Genomic DNA, 11,615 nt, shown 5'->3' on the forward strand with positions numbered 1-11,615 from the left:
GCATACTTGAGGTAGTTTTCTCCCGATACTTGTTTTGTATATCGGTGCCTCTTTAGTGAGAAAGAGCTTAATGTTTGTGGGTATAATTTCTAGAAACTCTCACAAGACTTCACTCGTCCACTAGGGGTAACCTAGGGGTTTAAAAGGCTTATTGCATATGCTACATGCAATCGTGTTCCCTACGAAAGTGGCGCTATCATTTTATTGCTTTCTACTTACTTAGTTGTTTATTTCTTTCTTCTTCTTGTAGTTCATTGCTAGGGACTAGCAATATCTAAGTTTGGGGGTGTGATAAGTGCTCAAATGTGACGCATTTTAGCACCTAAGCTATAGTATTTTAGTCCATTCATCTATCTTACTTTCATGTTTAAGTACTTATTTGTGTTTTTGCCTATTTCAGGTCAATAAAATTCAAACAGGCTAAGAAGAGCCATTTAGCTCAATTTTGGAGCTAAGGAGCAAATCTGAAAAGAAGTCAAGAAAATTACACTGGTGGAACTTCGATCGATCGAAGGAAGTCCCGATCGATCGAAGATAGCTACAACCGATCGAAATCAAGGCAGTGCCAGCTCAGTAATTTGGATAAGGCCAAGAAGATATTTTTGGTGACATGTCAGCTTCGATCAATCGAAGCTAGTGTTTGATTGATCGAAAATCCTTCGATCGATCGAACTGACTGCTGGAAGTGTGCTGTCTAATTCCCGAGCTCGCCGAACTCTACCTAACTTTTGTAGCTGCGAATTTTCACCAATCAAAGGCTGTATTTTTTGACTTGGTGCCTACTCAAAGAGTCTTGTAATTGATTAATTGAACATAGTTCTTGTAGAGATTCATAGAGTAGATATTTTACCAATTATAGAAATAGTTTCTCCCTAAAACTAGGGTTTTGTGAAGAAAGCAAGGATGAAAATGATGATGCCAACCTCCAAGCTAGCCCTTGAGGGTTCCATGACCACTACAATGAGTGGCTAAATCCTTCTATTGGAGCTAGAGATAGCCCCTAGGCTTATTTCCTAAATCTAGCTTTTGTATATTTTTATGGATTTTAGTTGTAATAAATGTTTTGACCATGAATAAATATAGATCTTATGATTCTTACATGATTTGTATAGATTAATGCTCTCAATTGATTATTTAATTATATTCATATATCTATGTATGCTAGAATGAATGTTCATGTGTTTTTCTCTAGATTTAATGAAATTGATGCATGTTTATGTGTGTTGATGTTATTAATCTAGTGATGGTCAAGGCATGGTGCTTAATTGATTACTCTTGTGGTTTATTTGATGATTCATACGTATTTCTTGATGGATTGTGCCGCATACTTAGTTTAATTAGCTTAATTTCATGTCACTAGCTTAGTTGTAGGGTAATTGCTTTAATTTCTTAGATATATGGACAATCTATTCTTGTTATTTGATGTTCCATACTTATAAGTGCAAGAAGTATATTTCTCTAGATTATTGTGTGTGCACTAATTGTGGTTTAATTGAATGGTTAATGGTTTCATTTGATATGTTATACTACTCACTTGATTAATTAGACAATCTACACTTATTTGCCATCCATGCTTAGTTTTCAATTAGTGACACACACACACATTTTACAACTTGAATTTCCCCATTAATTTACAATTACTAGTGTTTGGTGAAGTGAAGCTTAGTGGTGAACTTTAAGCCCCAAGACCTTTTTCTCATATTACTTTCTCTAATTTCTAGATTGTCACTTAATTTTTTTTTTTTACTTTTTTTTTTTGATTTTTTTATTTGAACCATTAGTTTAATTAATCAAATCAAACCACCCTTTTGATCATTCAACCTACTAATCCATCATTGATTCTGAAGTATCATTCATTTCCCTTGGGACGATCCCTACTCACTCTTGTTTCATTAGCAGTTAGTAGTGGTCAGTCCACATCTTTATCACCTTGCAATTTCGTACACCCTACAACACTGTACTGACAAGCATTGGGAGAAAACTACCTCAATTATACAATTTTTCAACCACCTCTAAGGAACTCTCTAAAATTTCAACAAGAAGCAAGCAAATATAATCCTCCACCCATCAAGAGAATGATCATGCAAATCAAAACAACTCTAGAATCATTTTTAAGTGAACCGGCATCAAATATGTTGTTATCTTAGCCAACTAATGAAATGGTCACAACCGGCCTCAAGCTAACACACAAATCTAGTACCAATCATCAAGGCAAAGAATGAACCTCTTTATTCCAATTTATTTCCTACATGCTTTCTTTTTATTTCTTTTTCACTCTATTTTTATTTTTATTTTTTATTATTAGGATCAAAGACAAGAGTATATTGTAATGTAGTGATCTTTTAAGCTTTCTAGAAGATGCATGTAGTGAGCGTTAGGTTAATGACTCCCAAACCGGACGGCTTTAGGGCATTAGGTGTAAAGACACCCTTAAAGACTTACAAGCTCAAATCAACTAGATTACAAATCAAAACAACTCTCATCTAATCATTTCCCTACTCCTCACCTTTGGCAAGAAATGCTCACTTTTATTTTGTTTTCTTCTTTTTTTCTTCTTTATTTATTTATTTTATTTTTTTAACTAACTATTATGTGGGCCTTCACTTTTCGGTGCGAGAGTTCAATGCTTAATGAGGCTCGAATCCTGGCTACTCGGTGAAAAGGGTTTGTCATCCACCTTTGTCAAGAATGAAAGCTTTCAAAGCGCTACTAGCTCAATTGGGATATAACTAAATCAATAATTAACTAAGCATGTACCCCACAAATGAATGCTAGTGTGCACCTGTGCTAGTGTAGAATCCTAGAGTGAATCTCAAAACAATCACAGAATCAAGATGATGTGGACCACAAATGCAAGCATGATATCAATCTTTCGAAAAATTTACTCCTAAATGCCTTCCAAAAGGCATACAAGGAATATTGGACTCACAAGTTAAATAATTTTTAAATTCTAAGTATCATGGCCCTTAAAAGATTAAAATCATTGCAAACACCGATCTCAAATCTCAATAATGCATTTAAAGATCAAAACTTTAAATAGAATGCAACAAAGTCACCTTACCCCTAAACTTAAACCGCACATTGCCATCAATGTGCAATGAGAACAATGGAAAAGATGGAAAGAATATACCGTGGTGGCAAAGACATGAAGCCCGGTAATGACCCATTGGGAAAAGTGCACCCCCAAACTTGGAATCAACAACCTACTTAAATAATCACACTAACAAACTCACATCAAATATCAAATGGGATAAAATAACCAAATCAAGCATTTCAAGGCAATATAGCACAAGATGAAAGAGATATGAGTTCAAGCCTTAAATAAAACATGAAAGTAGCATTACTACACATAAGGGCACAATAGTGAAAAGTTTTCAATTTTTTTCCTTTTTTATTTTTTTATGAAAACATGTATATACAAAATGCAAGAATTAAAATGCAAGAAAAACAAAGAACAAAATGTATGAACAAAATATAAAGTACAAAAGATAAAAGATAAAAGAAAAGTAAAGAAAAATAACAAGCAAATAAACTACTCTATGAAAATAAAAATGTATATACAAACCTATAAAACCTAAGGGATAAAAGAGACACAATGTGTCTTATGTGTCCTAAGTTTAACATTTCTAGGAAGACGGGATGTTAAATTGAATGACCAAAAATATTTATTGAATTTCACTTTGTTTTACTTATTTTTATTTATAAACAGGGGTTTCGATCAATCGTGAATAGCCACGACTGATTGAAAATGGAGATCCCGAGAGCTTGTTTTCAAGGCAAAATGGGGTTTCTGTAGACTTTGATCGATCAAACTGGGCACTGCATGGGCACTAAAATGCTGAAATTTTGCCATTTTTTTTTTTTTTTTTTTTGAGAATTTTTTAAAGGTAAAATTTTTTCGAAGGCCCAAAATGCATGAAATTTTCAATGAAATGCAATGGATCATATCTAGATGCCGCAAGAATGAAAAATAAAAAGAAATGGGGGGAGAAATAGAGTTTGAAAACTCTACGAAAAACTAGTGTTTAATGTCTCTAGCAAAATGTTGGGTCGACTCACTAGTCGAATGTATCAAAGATCGGACATAAAACATCCTCATTAACCATCTTTTCAATTTTCTCATTTAATGCATCACTTACAGCAATGAAATCATCCTCCAAAAGAATGACTTGAAAAGAAATGAAAGAGATGATTTTGTTCCTTTCATCCACGGTCTTGAAAACAAAATCAATAATGGTTAGCCTTGCACTTGGCAAAGCCAAGTCTTTCAAAGACTCAATTGGATTAATAGGAATTGCACTCTTTTCATCCCTTTTCTCTTCCTCAATAATCACCATCTCCTCACTTTCCAAGTTAGCTAAGGAGTCCATTAGAGAGTTCACTTCATTTTTTGAGATTTCAAGGTCAAAACCACAATTTTTATACATTTCAGAAAGGCATGTCTCAAAAGGGTCTTTGGAGATAATAGAAAGAAGGCTATCTTCAACAAGTTCTTCCTCCTCCTCTCCTACCTCTATAGTGGTCACCATCTCCTCACTCTCTAAAGTAGCAATGGTGGGGATAAAATCATGATCAAAATAAGAAAAATCCTCATAAGTCATATTGGGCTCTATTGGATTAGCCATTGGTGGAGTGATCAATTCCTCAAATTGCTCACTTGCTACTTCTTCCTCTTCACTCTCCTCATCCTTATCTATATAAATTGATGTTTTTGCCATTTGTTCATTTGTCTCTTCCTCCTCCTCTTGACAAGAAAGAGTACTTGCAATTTGCTCAACTTGAGTTTTAAGTTTGGCTAAGATTTGAGAATGTGAAAGAATAAGTTTTGTTTGTGAATTAAATACATCAAGTAGAACTAACACTTTTTCTTAAAATTCAGGTGAGTACCTAGAAGGTGTTGAAGTTGGTTCATCATAAAATGGTGGGGGAGGGTAGTAGTCACAAGGAGGATAATGAGAGTAATCAAGTCCATTATAAGATGATAATGCTTGAAACGAATTGGACTTAATCTCATAAGGATTAAAATGTGATAGAGGAGCATAAGGTGAAGGGATGTAATTCTTTCCTCCCCCCCCCCCCCCCCAAAAAAAAAACTTGGATCAAATAATTCCTCCATTCACAATTAAAATCCAAATGTAAGAAAATATTAGCCTCCACATGGGTCAATGATATTGCAATAAAAACAAGGCTTCCACACGAGCTAATACTTGGACAAAAAGTTAAGCAATATAATGAACCTTAACAAGGGTTATCTCAAGCATACAAAGAAGTGAAACAATTAAGCTACAAGATTTTTAAAAAATGCTCACAAAGGTCCTTAAGCAACTTCAAATTCCAATGCTAGCTTTAAGCTCCAATGAATGCTTTAAGATCCAATGTTTGCCTTCCTTGTAGTTAAGTACCTAATTGACAAATAATATCAAAAATGAGAAAAGAATATACAATAGAAAATAAAATAAAAATAGATACAATCAAATGAACACTATTGTCTAGTCTATTTCCAACAAAACCGTTAATCCCCAGCAACGACGCTAAAAATTATGATGCGACCTGAGCGTGTGCACAAAATAATGCACAACACTTTGAGTTTAGAAATTAGTGTCAAGTGGGCATCATACTTTAAATTTATAAACCACTTAACACCTATACTATGTAGTATAAGTGAGAAGGGATCATCCTAAGAGATTATACGTGTTGGAATTTAACTTCGACTCTAATGTATCAAATAATTACAAAGGATGGTTGATTGTTTGATTACACTAAAATTTAATTAATTAAAATGCAATTAAAATAAAACTAAAGTTGAGATAGGGATTTAAGAGATGAGAAGTGAGGTCTTGAGATGCATTGGAATTGCCACCAAGCTCGTTAACCAAACCACACACTTTCAACTAATTGGGGAAAACATTCTTGTGAACAAAATGCGACTACCAATTGCGATATTAAGCATGGACCATCAAATTCCAGTATGAATCATCTACCTAATCAACAATTAAATTAAGTGTAGAATAATCCATCAATTCTAAGCATAACCCATCAAAGTAGTAACAATTGTAGTACACTTCAATCTAGAGAATCATGGAATTTTGCAAAAATAAGCCATGGAATATCAAATTTAAGCATAAATTATCTACCTAACTAACAAGTAAACTAAATGTAGAATAACCCATCAAGTATAAGAATAATCCATCAAATTAATTGACAAACCCATCTAATAAAAATCATGCATAGCCATCATTAAATTCTTAATTAATCACATATGGACATGCAACCAACATAGAGAATCTAGTGTAGAGATCAATTGTCAAATAATTACACATAAGACAACATGTAATCACATAAATAATCAATAAAAAGAATTAATCTATAGAAATCAAAGGAGACCCCAAGATTCATTTTATAAACAAGGCTATATCATTAATCACAAGATAAATGCCCCAAAAAGTTAAAAAGTAGGATTTAGATTTACAAACTTGGGGCTCATCCAAGCCCCAAGGAGAAGTCTAGCCAATCATGGAGGAGGTGGGTGTGATCTTGGAACACTCAAGGGCAATCCCCAAACATGGCTCCATCTTCTTCCTTTTCTTCTTTGTTGAATTTTAGAGAGAGAGCGTGTGTAGATCTTGGGATGTATTCTTGGTGCCTCCACTCTTCTCTTTTCTTCTAACCCTAATCTCTAACTTTCTAGAGTGAGAAAACTATCTAAAACTATGTCTAAAGCTTCAACCCAAAGTTTTGTAAAAATTGGAACAAAACTTGGAACCTTATACAATTAGTTTCATTTCATTTAAATACAAGCCTCTTTGAGTAGGAAACAAGTCAGAACATAGGCCTTTGATTGGTGCAATCTTGCAACTGCAAAAGTTGGTGGAGTTCGGGCGCGCTCAGGAATTAAACAGTTCACTGCCAGCAGGGGTTTCGATCAATCAAAGATGACGTGGCAAAGATATTTTGACAACTGGCGATATTACCTTAATTTCGATCAATTGTAGCTATTTTCAATCAATCGGAACTTCCTTCAATCGATCGCAGACTGTCCAGTGCAGATTTTTCTGACTTCTTCTGAATTTTCTTCTTGACTCCAAAAAGGAGCTAAAAGGCTTTTTTTATCCTGTTTGAACCTTATTAACCTAAAATAGACAAAAACACAAATTAGAACTAAAACAGGAAAGTAAGATAGCTGAATAGACTAAAATACCCTACCTTAGGTGCTAAAATGCATCACATTTGAGCACTGATCAATCCACCTATTCCTCTTGGGAATAGTCTTGGTTATGTATTAAGGGATCACATTTAGCAATTTGGAAACATTCTCCTAAGAATGTCTGACATCATAATGCAAATTGCAATGAATAAGTATGAACTATCAAAATCAAGCATGAATTGTCTACTTAACTATAATTAGTCTAAGGTGTAGCAAGACCCATCAAGACTAAGCATAATCCATCAAACTAAGAGCAATTGTATCCAATAAAAACCATGTATGGCCGTCACTAAGCACAATTACAAAAAGTTCTCAATGTAGAGATTAACCCTCAATTAATTACACATAAGGCAACATGTAACCAATATAAAGAATCAATTGAAAGAATTATTAACGTAAACCTTGGTACAACCAAGTTTAAATTCATAAGACCAAGCATTAATTACAATTAATAATTCCTAAAATTGAAAGATAAAGGTTTAATTACACAAGCTTAGGGCTCATCCAAGCCCTAAGTGAAGAACTAGCCACTCATGTAGAAGGTATATGTCATCATGGTGGTCTCACAATCCATCTCCAAACTTGGGTTCATCTTCTTCTTCTTCTTTTTTAAGAGAAACCCTAGAGAGATAATGTAGAGAGAGAATTCTCTTTAGCCTCCAAAATGTCCCAAATCCAATCTCTAATGTCCAACCCTTGTAAAAATGGGCTAATCTTCTATTTATAGGTGGCTCTTGTGACCTCAATGTAGTCAGACCACGTACATAAGGACACCTGCTTGAATGCACCTCGAACCCCCTTGAATCAACGCTTAAATTCTGATTTTCGCAGCTGTTAGGCCCGCTCGATCGATCAGAGCCTAGGCTCGATCGATTAGAGGTTGTTGAAGATATTTATTTAGATAAGGACAAAGTGCTCGATCGGTTAGGGATTCTGGCTCAATTGATCAGGGATCTTGGCTCAATCAATCAGAGATATGAATTTTTTTAGCTCAGTTTCCTTTTTGCTTCAATTTCTCGCCAAGACTTTGGTTGACTTTCCTAAGGCTTTAAGACACCAAATTTAGATCATTTCAATCTTATGAACCTAAAAATGGAAATAACACAAAATAAGACTAAAGCGGGAAAATAAAGATAGAATAAGGTTCTATTACACACAAGATTAGGGCTAAAATGTGCATATTTTAGCACTTATCACACCCCCAAACTTAAATATTGCTAGTCCCTTAGCAATGAGCAAATAAGGAAACAAAAAGTAACGACTATACAACTAGAATCAAATAAAGCAATAAGAAGATAATGTCGTTTTCGTAGGGATCATGGTTGCATTTAACATATGTAACAAGCCTTTTGAACCCCTAGGTTACCCCTAGTGGACGAGTGACGTCTCGTGAGGTTTTCCAAAAATGATACCCATAAACATCAAAGGCTTTTTCTCACTTAAGAAGCATTAAACACATTTCAAACAAGTGTTGAGAGAAGACTACCTCAAGTATGCAATTTTCAGCCATTTCTAAGTTATTCTCAATATCTCAACATCATGCAAGCAAATATGGTCCCCAGACATCAAACAAGTCAATCATGCAAATTGAAATCAATTTTAGCATCATTTTTTAGTTAACCGGTATCAAAATATGTTACTATCTTAGCATAGTCAATGTAAAGATCACAAACTGACCTCAAACTAGCACACATCTCAAATACCAATCATCAAGACTATAAATGAAACTTTTATTCAATCAAATATATATGTTTTTCATCTAATGGGATCGAAGATGAGAGTATGGTGCAATGTAAAGATCTCTTAAGCTCTCTAGAAGATTTGTGTAATGAACGTTGGGTCAATGGCTCCCAAAGAGGATGGATTTAGGGTATTAGGTGTTAAGACACCCCTAATGTGATACCCTCTGATTTTGGAACATGGGTTGATCAAATCCGCCCACAAAATCAGGGGATATCAAAATAATTAAAGTATTTCATACAAGCACAAAGTACAAAATGAATTAAAAGAATAAATAATACACTGAAGTAAACTAATAAATAATAGTTTCCATTAAAGACTCTCCAATAATACAACTCGGGAATCCTGTAACTCAAGGACCCCTTAACTAAAATCCATTATCTAGAAATTTATTAATAAATACTGAAGTAAAAATACCCTACTTTGAAATAAATAAAAAGAATAGATAAGTCCTCCAGCTGCGGATCCTTAACCTTGAGACTTGGACCTCTAGTAACTTGAAAGATAAAAATAAGTGGGTCAAACCCACGAGCATGTTCTCTTTACCAAGCCTCTGAAAACCAATAAACAAGTCATATCTGACCAAAACCAATCCTAATAAAGTGTAAACTTTAATCTACTATGATACACATATATAGAATGAATTATATATGATACAATAATCCCATCCACTAATAGGTTCATTTAAATTTTCACAACCATTAAACAATGATTAAATTAATAATCATTTTTGTAACGACCCGAACCCAAGGTCCGAATCGCTAACCGGGTCTTTACCCGAACCCGAGAATACCCTAGGGGTAAAATAGTTATTTTATAATAAGTATAAATAATCTAACCTTAAACTAGTCAAATGAAGTTTATAATGATCATCATAATCATTCCATGACATTGGAAGAGGTTCTGCAGTCATAGATCATAATTTCCCAAAAGTGCCCCTATTCGGCTCAAGGGAAATCCCGACATTGTCTCACTAAAATAGCCATATCTTTTAGCACGAATGGAATATGAAGATTAAGTTAGTATAATTGGAGAGCTGACTCAAAATCCTTGAAAATGGACTCAATAATGACCCTATTTGGGTTTGGAACAAAGAAGTTACGATCACATGAAGTCAGGTGATCCAAGCTGACAAACGGTGAAAACCAAAAAGTATACTGGGGAACTTGAACCTATTCTAGACTTCTTAAAATGGTTCCACATGGGTAGAATGCCCAAATGTGAACTAATTACACCTTTGAACTGGTTCCATGAAAGTTGAACCGGTTCCAGATGACCAGAACCTTGAAAAATGCCTAGAAAAGCCTAAAACTAAGTACTTGTGGACAAGGGCACCCCCTTGGTCCATTGGTGACCTTATTTAAAGTGACCTTATTTAAAGTCTAAATATGCCCTAATCATACTTTTGACAATGAAAATAACACGACTAGGTATCATTACATTCAAATAAAACCGTAAATGAGTCCATTATATTATCTAAGATTAAACAAGTCTGTAATACATCAAAATATGGCCTTAAGGCCTTACATGGATTTCAAAATCATAATGAGACCACGAGATACAAGAGGATGGTCTCAGAATCATTTTCAACCATGAAATAGATACAAAATGTCGCTTAGTACAATTTTCAACAACAAGTAATATACACATTGAACACACAAAAAAATCCAAGTCCTTTGTAACTCGACTAAGCTAGTGGTCGATTATCGTTTGCCACTTCCTCTTCGTGTCCTGAAAATGATAAATTAAGGGGTGAGCACAACGGCTCACTAGAAGTTGCCTAAGGCATTAACTTTGGACTCCTTTAAGCCACGTAACACATAAAAGGGATAACAGATAAACTTGGGGACGTGCATTGGGAGTCCATACAACATTTATAACATGTCAAGCAATAATCTCAGTTGCATAACACAATTCCACAAAATCATGCACATGCTATTTAATATGATGCATCCCATTCTGAAATTGGTTTATACCAACCTAACACACACTTTTTGAATACCCGCTAACTGACTTTACCGAGGCGAGATTGATATCTATCCTCGGTTCTAAATCCGGCAACCGTTACAGGGCCTAGTATCAACTTTTTCACGCCTTACATCGGGCTATGCTCCCTCTAGGTCAAGCCAGCCCCAGACTCACGAAATTTGGTTCATTTTAAGAAAAACTTCCCATTTCAAATAAAAACTTTCCTTCTAGGAAAACTTCCTTTCTCAAATCCTTTTCAAAATCCCCATTTTCTTTCCATGTCATGCAATGCACCATGTTACTTCATCTTAACATCAAACTCATCATAGCAATATCCATTCAATGAATATAAGCAAGACACTCGATAGTAATTAATTTCACCCATATGATCATAGTGATGTAAACATGGCATTCTCTATTTTTAATGATACTAATAATAACATGTTTCTCACATAATCAATCTTAACATCTTCAAGCTAACACATAGCATTTAGCATGGAATAACAACTTCTTTCAACAAATAGAACATGCTTTCACACATAGCACATAAGAAACATTCAATCTTTACACTCTAGCATGCTTCCTTCATTTCATCTCATCATACACTATCATTAATTCACAATTTTACTTTCAAGAGTTAAAAATCAAGAGAAGTCATGGCAAGATTACTCAATGAAAGTTAAAGTAAGACACATTAAACAAC

Source organism: Cornus florida, unplaced genomic scaffold (genome assembly GCF_030987335.1).
Source record: "Cornus florida cultivar Cherokee Brave unplaced genomic scaffold, ASM3098733v1 CherokeeBrave_3.0.0_Hap2_Chr10, whole genome shotgun sequence".
NCBI classification, from domain to species: Eukaryota; Viridiplantae; Streptophyta; class Magnoliopsida; order Cornales; family Cornaceae; genus Cornus; species Cornus florida.